This window comes from Orcinus orca, chromosome 13, assembly GCF_937001465.1.
Source record: "Orcinus orca chromosome 13, mOrcOrc1.1, whole genome shotgun sequence".
NCBI lineage: Eukaryota > Metazoa > Chordata > Mammalia > Artiodactyla > Delphinidae > Orcinus > Orcinus orca.
In genome coordinates this window covers 84402480-84418405 of record NC_064571.1, presented here as the reverse complement: position 1 = coordinate 84418405, position 15926 = coordinate 84402480, and the positions used below count along the sequence as shown (strand labels likewise).

At 49.9% G+C, this 15926-nt stretch overlaps 1 non-coding gene across 1 annotated transcript; it reads right to left on the bottom strand.

The window, feature by feature from the left end:
- Nucleotides 1-8322: 8322 nt before the first annotated feature.
- TRNAE-CUC (transfer RNA glutamic acid (anticodon CUC)) lies at nt 8323-8395 on the bottom strand. The gene has a single exon. It is a non-coding gene; the product is annotated as a tRNA-Glu (tRNA).
- Between the last annotated feature and the right edge of the window lie 7531 nt (nt 8396-15926).

Below are 15926 nucleotides of genomic sequence, written 5' to 3'. Positions count from 1 at the left end.
GTGTTTTTCAGATTTTAAAGAAACAGGAAGTAGGAGTTATGAGTAGTGCGGTGTGGGGGCCGCCTGTGTGAGAAGAGCCACTCGTGCTCCAACCACGTGACCCAGGCTCAGAGGAGGCTTTGCCCCGTCATCACAGTTGACTGATGAATGTACTTCTATATGATTTAAGTTAAAAATGTTAAGATATGTTTGAATTTTTTTTTAGGCTGAAGAACAACTTTTATTTATTAAGACTTAATAAATAATAATGAAAATAATCAAGAACTAATAATGTATCAAGAAAAAGGATTAGTACTGACTGATACACATAACTGAAAAACCCAAGCATGGCTCGATTCCAAGACTCAGATGATGCTGTCAGGATTCCGACTCCCTCCATCCCTCGGTCTAGCTGCCTTCCCTCTAGGGTTCACTTTCATACAGACGCTCCACACGTGGTAATAGAAGTGCCATTCAGCAGCTCTAAGTTTAAATCCTACCAGCAGTAACTCTGAGACAAATAGCTTCTCTTTCTGAAGGGTTCCAGTACATTGACTAATTGGCCTGAGCCGGTTCAGGCACCAATCTCGGAACCAGTCTCTCTGGGCGGGGAAAGTGTGATGCATCGAACCTGGGCAGGGTCACGTCCCACAGTAACCACGCTGCTGATTTATAAAGGATTCATTTTCCCCAGGAAAATTTCAGATACTGTTGCCAGTTGAATAGGGTAGATTCTAGGAAGAAAAAAATAGCAGATATTTATTACTATTGTCTTTTTTTTTTTTTTTTTTTTTTTGCGGTACGCGGGCCTCTCACTGTTGTGGCCTCTCCCGTTGCGGAGCACAGGCTCTGGATGCACAGGCTCAGCGGCCATGGCTCACGGGCCCAGCCGCTCCGCGGCATGTGGGATCTTCCCGGACCGGGGCACGAACCCGCGTCCCCTGCATCGGCAGGCGGACTCTCAACCACTGCGCCACCAGGGAAGCCCCTGAGCCCACTTTTTGATTAACTAAAACAACACTGCTCCAGAAAGCTTGGAGAGAGAGTGTTTCTATGGAGAAGAAGCTCTTCCTGAAGGCCAAGTGGGAGATGCTGGCAGTGGTCATGGGGATGGAGAGAGGCAGACAGATGCAAGGAATATTCTGGAAGCTGGACCATGGGGACTTGGTGGTGGACTGGATAGAGGAGGTAAGAGAGAGGGATGGATCACAGATGACGGCCACGTTTGGGCATGAGGCCTCAGGTGGAGGTCAATGCCACCTTGAACCAGGAGCAAAAGGAAATGGAGATGCATGAGTGCATGGGTGGAGACCATGAGTCCTTTCAAATTACAACACAGTTGAAACAGAAATGAAAGAGAAGGAGGGCAGTACATGGAGAGGAGCATGGAATTCTAGAAAGGATTTGTTGTTATCGTTTTATTTTCAGATCGGGGGTAGTAGAGGGTGCTTATCCATTACAATTGGGTTTGCTGTGAGCTTGTTATGGACTGAATGCCTGGTTCCCTGAACTTCGTATGTTGAAGCCTCAGTCTCCACTGTGATGGTATCTGGCGGGGGTGGGGGTGGGGGATGGGGTTGGGAGTTGATTAGGTCATGAGGGTGGAGCCCTCAAGAAGGGAATTAGTGCTTTATAAGAAGAGGAAGAGAGACCCAAGTCCTCTTCCTCTCCCATCTCCTCTCCCACCCTCTCTCCCTCCACCATGTGAGGACACAGGGAGAAGATGGCCATCTGCAAGCCAGGAAGAGGGCTCTCACCTAGAGCCAAACCTGCTGACATAACGACCTTGGACTTCCCAGCCTCCAGAAGTGTGAGGAACAGATGTGTGTGGTGTGAGCCACCCATGCCATGTTTTGTGACAGCAGCCCGAGCTGACTACTTCTGACGCCGACCACAGGGTGCGGTTGTTCTGTCAGGGAAGTTTAGAGGTCGGCCATCCAGGGTGGGAGTGACAGTGACCCCCTCACGTCTGCCCTCCTGCCGGGAAAGTCTCCCGGGCACTTTCTGTGCCTCACACACACGGCTCAGAATCACCACCACCTCCGATTCCCTCCTGCCTTTGGATGCAGGAACGGGGCAGCACGTGCCTTAGCCGCAGGCTCTAGGAGTCGGGGCACGGGGCAAAGATTGAAGAGCTGCCTCTTTATTTGGGAAGTGAAAGCCGAGGGCTGTGAGGGTGAGGAAACACCAGAAATGAGAGGACCGTTCTTCCCCAAGGGGCAGTAAGGAGGCAGCAGTGGCTCCCCAGGTGCCAGGCAGAGCCCAGAGACAAAGGAAGGCGATGCCTCTGCAAACCCCCTCCCCTCCCATTGGTGCAGATCCGTCAACAGGGAGCTCCCCCGACCCAGGGTGCATGCTCTGGTCCCTTGGGGAGCTTTAGGGAGAACTTCCTCACTGAAACCAAATCTCCCAGCACCCTGATCTCAGACTTCGAGCCCCCAGAACTGTGAGAAATTAATGTCTGTCGTTTAAGTCACCCAGTCTGTGGTATTTTGTTATGGCAACTTGTGATTTTGAATAAGAAAAGTATATTTCATCTTCAGCCCCGCCTCCCACTTCCTGCCACAGAGCTCCTAAAACCTTTGGAATTTCCTAAATGTGGGAGAGATAAAGATATCTTTTGTTATTCATAACAAGCCCCTTTCAACCGCTGAGTTTATGTTAATGAAGTGACTTTGGAAAGCCCCCAGGGGAGACCTGAGGGGGGCGGGGCTGGAGAGTGAGTTCAATTACCAATGGCCAATGATTTGATCAATCATGAAGTCCATAAAAATCCTCAAAGTACAGGGTTTGGAGAACTTCGTAGTGGAGCTTCCAGAGGGTGGCACCTCTGGAAGGGGCAGGGAAGCTCCTGCCCGATGCCCAGGTTGCCCTGGCTGCTCCGGAGTTATAACCTTTGCTAATGAACTGGTAATCTAGTAAGGAAACGGTTTTCCTGAGCTCTGTGAGCCACTCTAGCAAATTAATCAAAGCTGAGGAGGGGTCATGGGAACCTCCAATCTACAGCCAGCTGGCCCAGAAGCACAGATGACAACCTGGACTTGCGAATGGCATCTGAAGAGGGTGGGAAGTAGTCTCGTCAGGCTGGGCCCTCACCCTGTGGGATCTGTCCCTCTCTTCAGAGGATAGCGTCAGAATTGAGCTGGAGGGCACCCAGCTGGGGTTGTAGAGTTACCTGATGGGGAAACCAACATATGTGCACTTCAGAATAGTCTGTGAGTAGAAAGAACACAGGCGCTTTTCCTAGACGCGGTTAGAGCAGACTAACAGGCCAGCTTTGTGCCCAAAACCATGAGCAGCAAGTCGAATTCACCTTTGCTTCCCGCACAGCCGCTGACTGGGTGCCTGGCCCCAGAGCCCACAGTGTAAGCATCCCCAGGAGGGGACGAGTGAGCCCCGGGGGGGGGGGGGGGGGGGGGGGGCCGCAGCCTCCCGCAGGGAGGGAGCAGCAGGGGAGGAGGGAGCTATCCATGTACAGTGAGGGCGGCGAGCGCTCATGGCCCCCTCTCTCTGTGGGTTCTCAACCTCACACCCGGTGGGGGACGTCCTCGGGCCCAGATGGTCTGGCAGAGGAGCTGGGAAAGGTAGGGGAAGACGGGGTGTCATGGCCATGACCTTGAAGCGAACAGAGCCTTGGGCTGCCTCCCAAGGGCTTGCATGTCCAACTCTCTGCACCACCCTTTCCCCACTTTTTTTTTTTTTTTTGGCCACGCTGTGTTGCTTATAGCATCTTAGTTCACCAACCAGGGATTGAACAGGGGCCACGGCAGTGAAAGCTGAGTCCTAACCTCTGGACTGCCAGGGAATACACCCTTTCCCCATTGATTCAGTTATTAAAGGGTGTCACCACCCAGCTCAGAGACTTCCCATCATCGGCCCAGCCCTGCTGGCCCCCAGGCCCCCTCTTTGGCTGCTGGTATCCTGGGCATCACGGGGAGGCTTCTGTAAGTACCAGCCTGTGGGGAGGGGTTTGTTCAATGAGGGTTCACTCCATGGCCAGCTGCTGGACCCCCCGCCCCCAGTTTTGCCCCCCAAGTGGCCTTTCTCAAGGCCCACTCACAGCCCCTCCCAAGCAGCTGTTCATCCCTTCTCACCGCTCCAAAATGGAACCTCCCTGGTAGGACCAGCTCCCAGCCTGAGAAGCTGGGGGCACGCACCCCTTCTCTCCTCTTTCACCCTCACCCTCTTTATTCTTCTGCCCCCAAAGTGCTCTCTCTTTTTCTTTCGGTTAGATCCTTTCTGCAAAGGCCAGGCTAACTTAACTTCCATGTACTTCCTGGGTGTAAAGGAAAATATTTGCGTTTTTCTCCTGGGAGGTGCGTTTATTGCTGGATCCTTTTTAAGCAATAAAGAAAACTAAGAGGAAAAAAAAATTGTAGTTTCCATTTCAAACCAAGCTGTACGTTTATTTCCTGTCTCACGTCACGCAGACATTTGTTGTCTGGGCCCCCCAAATAAGCCTGGGATGCAGCGGGGAATAAGATGGTTCCTGCCCTCAGCACTTCTTGTGGGGGAGTCTGAGCAAAAGACCCAAGTCACAGAGCAGAGGCAGTGCTGGCTAGAAGGGTGCTCAGGGCCCCAGTGACTCCAGGGCAAGGGTGGCAGCTGGCCCTGCAGAGAAGGGGGGAAGGGTCCCCAGGCACCTCTCCATCACCCAGGTGTTCAGGCACAGAAGCGGGCTGGCAGGAGGGGGCGTGGTTCAGCACTCCAGGGAAAAGGGAGAGCTTGGAGATAGAAGATGCCCCGAGGCAGCTCCTTCAGGAAGCCCCAGGGCTCCCATATCTCTGGAGCTCTGAGACACAGGGGGCTGAGTGGAGACTCCCCACACAATTCTCCAGGTCCTCTGCCATTAGGGTGTGGGGACCTGAGGCCTGTCAGAGGCTGGTGCAGGTGCCAGGTTGAGCACAAGGACACACCATGTCCTCTGGCATATGTTAACTGACCCTAGGCAGCCAGCTGAAAACAGGCACAGCTCTGAGGACGATGCCTCCCCAGGCTCCATGGGGGGCTGTGCAGCCTCCTTCCCAACCTGCACTCCTGGCTGACACGCCCGCGGCAGCCCCGGGACCCAGGTCCTCCTGGATGAGCATCCTTCCCCACCGTCAGTCTGGGTGTCCTGACTTTTGGAAAATATGACCACCATCCACAGCAGATTGTACCCCAAGACGTCTGCAGGGAAGCAGATCACGTGTGACCTTCATGACCTGTCCCATCCCAGCTGCGCTAACATCTGGAAGCTTCCGTCGTACGGAGCACTTCCCACGGGCGGACTCATTCACTCCGCTTGACAGCCTGCGGTGAAGCCCAGACAGACAACCTGCCTTCTGAGGCTGGAGACTGGCGTCCCGAGGGGTGAGGGAGCTGCCTCGCGGCGGACAGCATGGGCAGAAATGTGTGTTTGTGTCTGAGCTTCAAGCGGGGACCTGTGGTCCGTTGCTTTTCCGTCGTCACTACTGTGCTTCTCTTGCAAGAAGGAAAACTTGCCGAGCACCTCTCTGGGCTGTCCCCGGGGAACCCTGCAAGGACTTCACAGGGCAGAGAGTGGGGAGCACACAGAGAGCCACCATGTGTGCCTCGACTGCCAACACGGAGAGGGGAGCTGCAGGGCCAGACCTCCTGCGGGGACATTGAGCTGGGAGGAGGTGTCTGCACAGCTAAGAGCAGGAACAACCCAGAGAGGTAAGAAAGGGCGGGGCCTGCAGACAAGGGGCGGGACTTTCAGGGTCACTTTATTTTTAAAAAATTTTATTTACTTATTTATTTTGACAAGTGATATTGCTTTATCTTTTTTTCCTTTTTATCATTAATCATGAATACTACATTTTTAAAAACATCTTTATTGGAGTGTAATTGCTTTACCATGGTGTGTTTGTTAGTTTCTGCTTTACGACAAAGTGAATCAGCTATACATATACATATATCCCCATATCTCCTCCCTCTTGCGTCTCCCTCCCACCCTCCCTATCCCACCCCTCTAGGTGGTCACAAAGCACAGGGTCACATTTAATTCTTTTTTTTTTTAGATGTTGGGGGTAGGAGTTTATTAATTAATTTATTTTTGCTGTGTTGGGTCTTCGTTTCTGTGCGAGGGCTTTCTCTAGTTGTGGCAAGTGGGGGCCACTCTTCATCTCGGTGTGCGGGCCTCTCACTATCGCAGCCTCTCTTGTTGCGGAGCACAGGCTCCAGACGTGCAGGCTCAGTAATTGTGGCTCACGGGCCCAGTTGTCCCGCGGCATATGGGATCCTCCCAGACCAGGGCTTGAACCCGTGTCCCTGCATTAGCAGGCAGATTCTCAACCACTGCGCCACCAGGGAAGCCCCACATTTAATTCTTGAATCAGCTTCGGAGGGAGGAACGCTGAGTTCCAATCCCTGCTTCTCAGAGATGAAGAAACCCAGGCTCAGAGAGGTTGTGCGACATGCCCAAGGCTACACAGCTGCAAATGGATTATCAGAAGCCCAAGTCCCAAGGTCTGACCTCTGGTCCGGGGAGGGCACCTCAGACACACCAGCCCCAGGCGCTGGCAGGCACCAAGCTCCCTGCCGGCTGCCCAGCCGGCAGAAGCGGTGGCGCTATCGGTAGGAAGCCTGCCTCCAGTGCTGAGTCACTCTGGGCCCTGGCTGGTGTGGGCAGGAGGAAGGTGGCTGCCCGGGCTGTGGTGACCGCTTGGCCCTTTGCTCCCCAGGGTTCCCAGCAGCCTGGGTTCACGTGGCCTTGCCAGCTGCGGACAAGCCAACCCACCGACCCCTGCAGGGCCTGGCGAGGCCCCAACCCTCACTTGTCACCGCGTGTTTACTGGGCTGGGGCTGCCCCATGCCCCTCAGCGTGCTCACAGGTTGGGCCGTGCTGGCAGGTAGCCCATCGTCCTGAAGCCCCGCCACAGTGCTGTGAGGGAGCAGTACAGGGCCGGAGGGCGCTCAGGGAAGCCACAGTTGAGCTTTGAGATGAGCCTGAAGGGTGAAAAGTGCGTAAGATAAGTGGAGAAGGTGAGAAGGGCCTTCCCAGCGGGGGTGGCGTGGGCAAGGTTGCCTGTGGGGATGCAGGAGGGATCCCAGGGTGACCCGTGCAGCCTGGCCGATCGGGGGAGGCCAGGGAGAGGGGAGGCCGGCTTCTGCTGTTAGGGGCCTGCCGACTTGCGGTGGGCCCCGATTCCTCAGCCGTCTCCACTTTGATGAGGCGCTGGGTGGACTCTTGGGCAGGGAAGGCTGGCCGGGCTGGCCGAGGGGTCCTGCCGCAGGAGCAGCCGGTGGTGAGGACGGCTTGAAGGGCTCAGTGTCTCATGTCTTCACTGAGATCAGAAGACGGAGGTCTTGGGCACAAACCCTGTGGGGAAGGTCCCTACCCTGTATATTCTTACCCAGATGCACATCTCTGACGGGGAGTCCCTTCCGAGAGCAGGCCTGTCAGGGCCTCACCTGACTTCCGCACAGGCAGGCCCGGCCCTTGCTTTCCTCTGCCCTCGGCCGGGGCTGCAGAGGGTCGGTGAGCTCAGTGCTCTGCTCCCTCTGAGCTGACGGTCTTTTCTGGCAAATCTGGACAGCCTCCCGGCAAGGTGGAGGAGGTGAGAAGAGCCCCTGAAGCAACCCAGCAAATCCCCCCCTCCCAAAGCAATGCCCAGCACCATTGCAGCCTCAACCCCGAAAGAGAAACAACAAAGCCAGGTGCTTTACTGTCCGCAAAGCGCTTTCAGCTTCCTTTTCTCCCTGACGTCCTGGCCCCCCTCCACCTGAAGACAGTGATGCTGAGAGCTCCTGCTCTGGGAGGGGGAGGCGCAGTACGTGTCGGACCAACGGAGGGCTGGGTGGGTCCGGAGACCCAGGTTCTGGAGCTGCCCGAGGCTCAGGGCATGGCCCAGGCCTGCCTCCACCTCCCCACACCTGTAACTGACACATGGGGGCGTTGGTGGGGGGATTATTTCAGACCCTGTACCCCTGGAGCCTCCCGTGAGCCTCTAGACCACGCGCCTGAGAGGCTGGGGGTAATGCTGGGGGTTCTGTTGGCAGCTGGTCTGAACTCCAGAGACAGCGGACAGAGAAGGAGCCATGTTCTCCCCAAGTCAGGACAGGACGCTGCCCAGTCAGCCTGGGTTAGCCCATCGCCAGGACCAATTTTAGAACATTTTTATCACCCCAAAAGAAACCCTTTAGCAGACACCTGCCCATTTCACTCCAACACAGCCTCCAGCCCTAGGAAACCACGAATCTACTAAGAAAATAAGATGCCTTTACATTGGAGGTTAGATCTTTGCAGATCCTAAACCTGTCTTAACAGTGTAGATACGAATGTATGCTGACTTTTTCTTTCTTTTTTTCCGCCATGCCGCACGGCTTGTGGGATCTTAGTTCCCTGACCAGGGGTTGAACCTGGGCCATCGGCAGTGAGAGTGCAGAGTCCTAACCACTGGACCACCAGGGAGTTCCCTGTGCTGACGTTGACATTTCTTTTCTTTCTTTCTTTCTTTTTTTTTTCTTTGACATTTCCTTTCACTGGAAAAGCCCTAAGACCCCCCACCCCCTGCCCCCAGTCAATATTCCATCTTGACGCTCTCCCTTTAAAGTATACAAAGTATTTTTTATTTCAACTGCTTTTTCATGGAAATCTTTCTAAGATATTGTGAGAATTGCCCCAACAGTCATCCTCTTCCTGTTCCTTAACTACAGGATCTCAAATTTATTTGGAGCTGCAAAGATCTCATTGAAGGACTCCACATTTTCCAGCTTCCTTATTGGAAGGTGTAGCTACACATTTTCCAGCTTCCTTATTGGAAGGTGTAGCTATAACAAAGTTCTGGCCAGTGAGATGTGAGCAGAAGTGTTGCGTGGCACTTAATTTCTCTTTAGAAAGGAGGGAGATGCCTCTTTTCCCTTTTTCCATCCTTCTGCCTAGAAAAAGTATGTAAGTGTTGGAGCTTTTGCAGCCATTCTGGGCCATGAGGGGACTTTGAGACTAAAGATGATGCAAGGAGGAAAAACACAAAAATAGAAGACCAAGTCCCAGTCACCTGGACAATTTTAATCCCAGACTTCCTGTCTTTGGGCTATTTCCTGTCTCTGGGTTTCTCAACTTTATTGAGTTATAATTTACATAAAATAAATTGCACCCATTTTAAGTGTACAGTTCAATGAGGTTTGATGTATGTATATACCCATGCAACCACCATCCCAATCAAGATATATATATATATATCCCCGTTATCCCTAAACGTTTCCTTGTACTTTTTGTAGTCAATCCCCACCCCCTTCCTCCATATACCTACACTATCTCCTTTCTGTCCTATAGATTAGTTTTGCCCTGGTCTACTTTTATAAGAGAAAAAACGAAATGTTTACTTTGCCGAAGCCAGTATTTCTTGGGCCTTTATTATTTGCAGCTGATTCTAATGCAGAATTGAATATAGATATATTACACAGTCTCAGATAGAGACTCCTAAACACATTGTATGTGACATGTTTTTGATAACTTCAGACCATTGTTAGATATCCTGTGTCTTTGATTGTTCCCTGGGAAACAGATTTGGAGGTGAGATTTTCAGGCAGGAGGTTTATTAGGGAGTGCCCTTGGGGACACACCTCTGCAGGAAGCAAGAGACACAGAATGAGGCAGCTACAGCAGAGCCTCAGCCATCCTCACAGGGAGCTCTGAGACTGGGGAGACCTTCAGAGACGTCCTGAACTGGGTCCCCAAGCTAACAGTTACTGGATGTGGGCTGTCCCTGGGGAGTGGTGAACCTTAGGCCAAGCAGCTCTTTTCACTCAAGGCGGTTCCCAGGGAGGGATGAGCCGAGAGCCATTAGTAGCCAACACTCCCAGCAGCTGAGGTATGCGTGTCTTGGGTCTGATGGGGAGTCTGGGAGGTGCATCACAGCAGCCACGATACTGCGAGTTCTGGGTGGTATCCTCAGGGCAACTCAGGGGCGTGCGAGCGGCTTGCGCTTGCCTGGCAAGATCTTACGTCCCTCTTGGGGCAGATGCCTGGCTCTGTGGGCCCTGAAGCTCTCAGAACAGCAGAGGCCTGATCGTGGGGGCAGGGCCATGGGTTGTCAAGGAAGCTGTCTGCTCTGCTTCTGCTGGACCTTCCGTGCGCTTCTCCTCCTGGATCCCTCTGGACAGCCCCTCCTACACCCCCTCCCCGGGGAGGCTGTGGCATCAGACACCTTCTCTCACTGTCTCTTAAGCTTCCCCTCATAGGGGCTGTCTTTGCACACCCTGACTTTGGCAGTGCCTCCTCCTGTCCCGGCCCTTCCTTAATTTTGAGCTTTACGGTGACTTTGACCCTGCTCGAAAGACATGAAATTTTAACATCCTTCTGAGCTACTCACATTCCTCTGTTGTGAGAATTGTTTCTAATAGCCTGCTTTATTTTGCCAACTAAGGCTGAAGCTTCTATACAATTTGGCACCTGGGCTTCATAACAACTGTCTCCACCATGCCAAGGGCCCTTCCCTTGGTTTGAGGGTTGCATTCCAAAAAGTTGAGGTTCCTGGCACTTTGACTTTTAGATTAGCCGGACTTTACCATAGATCAGAACTGGAGACTTAACATCAAATAAAATGTGGGTCAAGGGATACTATTCATGTTACTTTTTAATGAGAACTATTTAAAATACAGGTAAGTACTGGGACTTCCCTGGCGCTCCAGTGGTTAAGACTCCATGCTTCCACTGCAGGGGGCACAGGTTCAACTAAGATCCCGCATGCCACGTGGCGTCGCAAAAATAAATAAATAAAATAAAATACAGGTAAGTACAGAGAATATCAGGTACATATGCATCCACAACAGAGTGGCTGTCAGGACATAGTGGCTTCTTTTTTTTTTTTGGCCATGCTGCAAAGCCTGAGGGATCTTAGTTCCCCGACTAAGATCAAACCCGTGCCCCCTGCAGTGGAAGTGCAGAGCCCTAACCACTGGACCGCCAGAGGATTCCCTTCATATTTTTAGAAATAATGTACGTCAGGTATCAGTGAGGCCCCCTTCCACCACTCCAGTCTTTTTCCCACCCTGCCCTGTTCCAGAAACAATGCTTAACATGAATTAATGACATTCTTTTTCAGTCCATTTCGATACTTTTGCTATATTTGTATATATTTACACAGATATACATTGTATCGTATGTTTTAAATAAACCTAAACAGTAACATACCATGGAGTTTCCATTCCTTGCCTTTTTAAAAAATTCAGTGCTGTGTTTTAGATCTGTCTACGTTAATTCAGATACATCTAGTTGGTTGATTTTAACTGCGGTTTATAGGAGCCCATCGTGTGACTATAAAGTGATTTATTTACTCATTCGCTGACTGCCGGACATTGAGGCTGCTTTCAATTTTCACTCCTCCTTTGTTGCGGTGATGTTCTTGCACATGGACTTCTGGCTTCTGCACAGAGGTTTTCTTGGGGTGGATAACCGGAGGGGGCGACAGTTGCTGGACGGAACGGTATTTGCCTCTCTGCTTTACTAGATGTTGCCAAATTGCCCTCCAAAGCGATTGTCACAATTTCCCCTCCATGTACTCGCGTCCCTTACTCACATCCTCTTCACTACTTGGTACTGGTAAGGAGTAACCCTATCTCTCTCGTGGTTGCTTTATTTTGTCTCAGCTGCTGAGGAGGCTGGACATCTTTCATGCTTATTGGCCACTCGGATTATGTCTTCTGTGCAATTCCTTTTTCACTTTATAAAAGGATTTTGCCCTTCAAGTTTCTTTTAATGTCATGTTCTTGCAATACTAAAAAAAAAAAAAAAAAAAAGTAGCCCCACAGGTCATGTGAAGCTGCAGGGAAAAACTCTTACGTAGGAGTCCAGGGCAGAGTCTAGCTCCCACCTCGATGTTATTATCTATATAATTTGGGGCAAATATCTTCCTCTCTGATTTTTAAAAGTTTATTTTTCAAGTGTACAGTTCAGTGGTTGTAAGTATATTCACAAGGCTGCACAGCCATCTTCCCTGTCTAATTCCAGAAAGAAACCCCGCGCCCACTGGCAGTCAGGCTTCCTCCATTTTCCTCAAGTCTCAGACTCTGGCAACCACTAATCTGCTGTCAGTCTCTACGGATTCGCTTGTTCTGGACACTTTGTGTAGCTCCTTTCACTCAGCACGATGTTCTCAAGGTTCAATACGCTGTAGCATGTATCAGTACTTCATTTCTCTGTAGGGCTGAATAATATTCCACTATTATGGTTAGACCACATTTTCCTTTTTTCCTTTTTTTGGCCATGCTGCACTGCACAGCTTGTGGGATCTTAGTTCCCTGACCAGGGATTGAACTCGGGACCTCAGCAGTGAGACCGAAGAATCCTAACCACTGGACCACGAGGGAATTCCCAAGACCACATTTTGTTTATCCATTCCTCAGTAGGTGGACTTTGGGTTATTTCTACTTTGTAGATGTTATGAATAGTGTTGCTACGAACATTCATGCACAAGTTTTGGGGTAGACATATGTTTTCAAGTCTCTTGCGTATATACCCAGGGGTAGAACTGCTGGGTCATATGGTAACTCTGTGTTTAACTTTTTGAAGACGTGCCAGACGCCACAGCCATCACACCATTTTGTATCTGCTCCCCACCAACCGGCAGTGGATGGAGATTCCAGATTGTCCCCATCCTACCAACACTTGCTATTGTTCATCTTTTTGACAATAGCAACCCTACTGGGTGTGGAGTAATCTCACCGAAGTGTTGATTTGTATTTCCCTGATGACTAATGATGTTGATCATCTTTTTCTTTTTTTTAATATTTATTTATTTGGCTCTGCTGTGTCTTAGTTGCGGCATGTGGGACCTTTAGTTGCAGCATGTGGGATCTAGTTCCCTGCCCAGGGATCGAACCCGGTCCCCCTGCATTGGAATCGTGGAGTCTTAGCCACTGGACCACCAGGGAAATCCCTTGATCATCTTTTCCTGGTGTGTGCTTATTGGCCCTGCATATATCTTCCTTGGAGAAATGTCCATTCATGTCCTTTTCCATTTTTAAATTGGGTTGTCTTTTTATTGTTGAGTTGTAAGTGTTCTTTATATATCCTAAATAAAAGTTCCTTAGATATTTAAGTTGCAAATATCTTGTTCCATTTTGCGGGTTGTCTCTTCACGTTATTGAGAGTGTCCTTTGAAGCACAAAAGTTCTATTTATTTATTTGTCTGTTTGGTTGCGCCGGGTCTTAGTTGCGGCAGGTGGGCTCCTTAGTTGTGGCTCGCCAGTGGAGCACAAAAGTTTTTAATTTTGATGTCTAACTTGTCAGTCTTTTCTTTGGTTGCCTGTGTTTTGGGGTCATAGCTAAGAAACCATTGCCTGATCCACAGTCAAAAAGAGTTATGCTTAGTTTCCTTCTAAGAGTTTTATAGTTTTAGCTCTTACATTTAGGTCTTTGATCCATTCTGAGTTAAATTTTTGTAAATGGTGTGAGGTAGGGGCCCAACTTCATTCTTTTTCAAGTGACTATCTAGTTGTTCCAGTACCATTTGTCGAAAAGACTATTAGGCCCTTGAATCGCATCTAATCCGAACTGAGATGTGCTGTAAGTACAGAACACACGCTGAATTTCAAAGACTTAGTATGAAATAAAAAGAATGCAAAATGTCTCATTCATAATTTTTAGATTGATTACATGTTGAAGTAATAGTTTTTATAGATTGGATTAAATAAAATGTATCATTAAAATTAATTTCATCTGTGTGGTTTTACTTTTAAAATTGTGCCTGCGTCTGTGGGCTGTGCTGTCTTTCTGTTGGGATTTGGACACTGTTGGCTGCAAGAAGGTACAGGACTGCAGGCTGTTCCTTGCACCCCACAGTAGCTGTGGAACTGTTGCAGGCACACACCTATTGTCCTGCTCAGGGCATGTACCAATTTCTCAGGCACCAGGAGCTCTATTTCCCAGAAAAGAAGCCATCAGGAGCAGAGCTGGAAAGGCAAGCAGCCTTTTCCAGTATGAACTGGTTTGAAACAGTGGTCAAGCCACTGTTTGTGTTTGGTTTTGGGTTTTGTCCTTTCGAGGGAGCCTTATGCAGCCAGACAGACTCTGGGCTGCTCGCCACTTCATTCACTGACATGGAAAAGATGTCAGGCCTGGCGGGCAGAGCCCTGGGCTGGGGGCTTCGGCTTGCGGGGGCTGGCAGGCTGCTGCCCCGATGCCTCCTCCTGCACTGGGTAACCATGTTATCCACAGCCGTGCTGTGCATGGACACACGCCCTGGCCCATCTTGCTCTGCAAATCAACAACATGCATCTGCCCTGGGGGCTCTAGAGCAACCCGCCCGCCTATCCTTGCGAGCCACCGCTTTAAGATCAACACCCTCGGTCCTTGGTCTGCACTGCAACAGAGGACAAAGGCATTTCCCATTCCGAGGTGCATCTGAATGCACCTCTCCCTGTAGCCACCTGAAGGCAGAGCACTCGCGAGGAAACAGCTCAGAGAGGGTAGCTGTTCTTGTCCAAGCAACACAGCTAAAACCTGTCGGAGCTGGGATCGGAACCCAGGTCTCCTGACAGACTCACTGCGATGATTTTCTTTATACCTTTGTTCTGAGTCAGCTCGCCTTTGATGTGATGATGATGTTGGTGCTGATGGAGGTAACGTACTGATCATTTATTGAGTTTCTCTCATACCATAGGCCCTTGTACACACATTTGCCTCTCTTAGTGCAGGGGAGACATTAATATCCACATTTTACAAATTAGGAAATCAGAAACCTGGTTTATCTTGACCCCCCCCCGGAGCTTGCAAGGATGATGGGGAAAGGGGGATCCATCAGAACGTGCCCCTGAGTCACATTCCCTGGGTGACCCATGGACCACAGCATCATCTTTGGGGGCCGCCACAAACACTGGTGGACCTCAGGGCTAAGCAAGATGGGCTAAATGGTTCAATTTCCCCACCTCTGAGCATCCACTGACCAGAGGCAGGTCCAGTGATTCTTACTGTCGGTGCTGCCAGCCAGTTCTCTGCCTGTTTCCTTTGCCTCAGCTTCTGGGGTCAGGAGAAGGGTGGGCAGCCAGAGGGGCCACCGTCGCCCGCTCTATTCCTGGCCGTCACACTGTAATTACCAACGAAACAGTGACAGAATAAAAAGAGGACCTGGAAACAAGCGGGCCTCCACCTTCTCAAACATTCCGGAGCAGGGGTTTGTGAGCTAGAACTTCATCTGTTTGAAAGGACCTCCCTAGTAAGATGCACATTCAAGTTCAGCAAGGTAGTACAGATAGTTTTTTTAAATAGTATTTTTTCTGATGCCTGTGTGGACCCAGCACAGTGACACTGAGTCTGGCTTTAAACCTGGCTGTCACTGATTCTAATATGCAACCTTACACACCTCATTTCTCCAAGCAGAAGTGTCCTCACCTGTAAAATGGGGGGGAAATAATCTCAAGAATGTTGGATGTGGTCTATGTAAAAGTGCTTCCAAAACAACATCATACCCCAGACATAGAAAACAAACTTACGGTTACCAAAGGGGAAAGGGGGTGGGGAGGGATAGATTAGGAGTTTGGGATTAACATATGCACACTACTATACATAAAATAGATAACCAACAAGGACCAAAGGGACAAAGTACCCGTTGTCGTACTCTAACCTGTACCCTAAACAATACCCGTTCCCTAACCCTAACCCTAACCCTTACCTATAGCACAGGGAACTATACTCAATATTTTGTAATAACCTATAAGGGAAAACAATCTGAAAAAGGAGATATATATATATATAACAATCACTTTGCTGTACACCTGAAACATTGTAAATCAACTATACTCCAATAAATTAAATAAATAAAAAGACAGACTAAAAACAGAATTTGTAAATAAAAAATCAAATAGATGAAAATATTTAATATCTGTCTCATGCAGAACGTGAATGGTAATCTTCATCTCCAAGGAGATTTTAGAAAGGATAACAAAAAGGGAAGTATTTTGTAATAACCTATAAGGGAAAAGAATCTGAAAAAGAATATGTA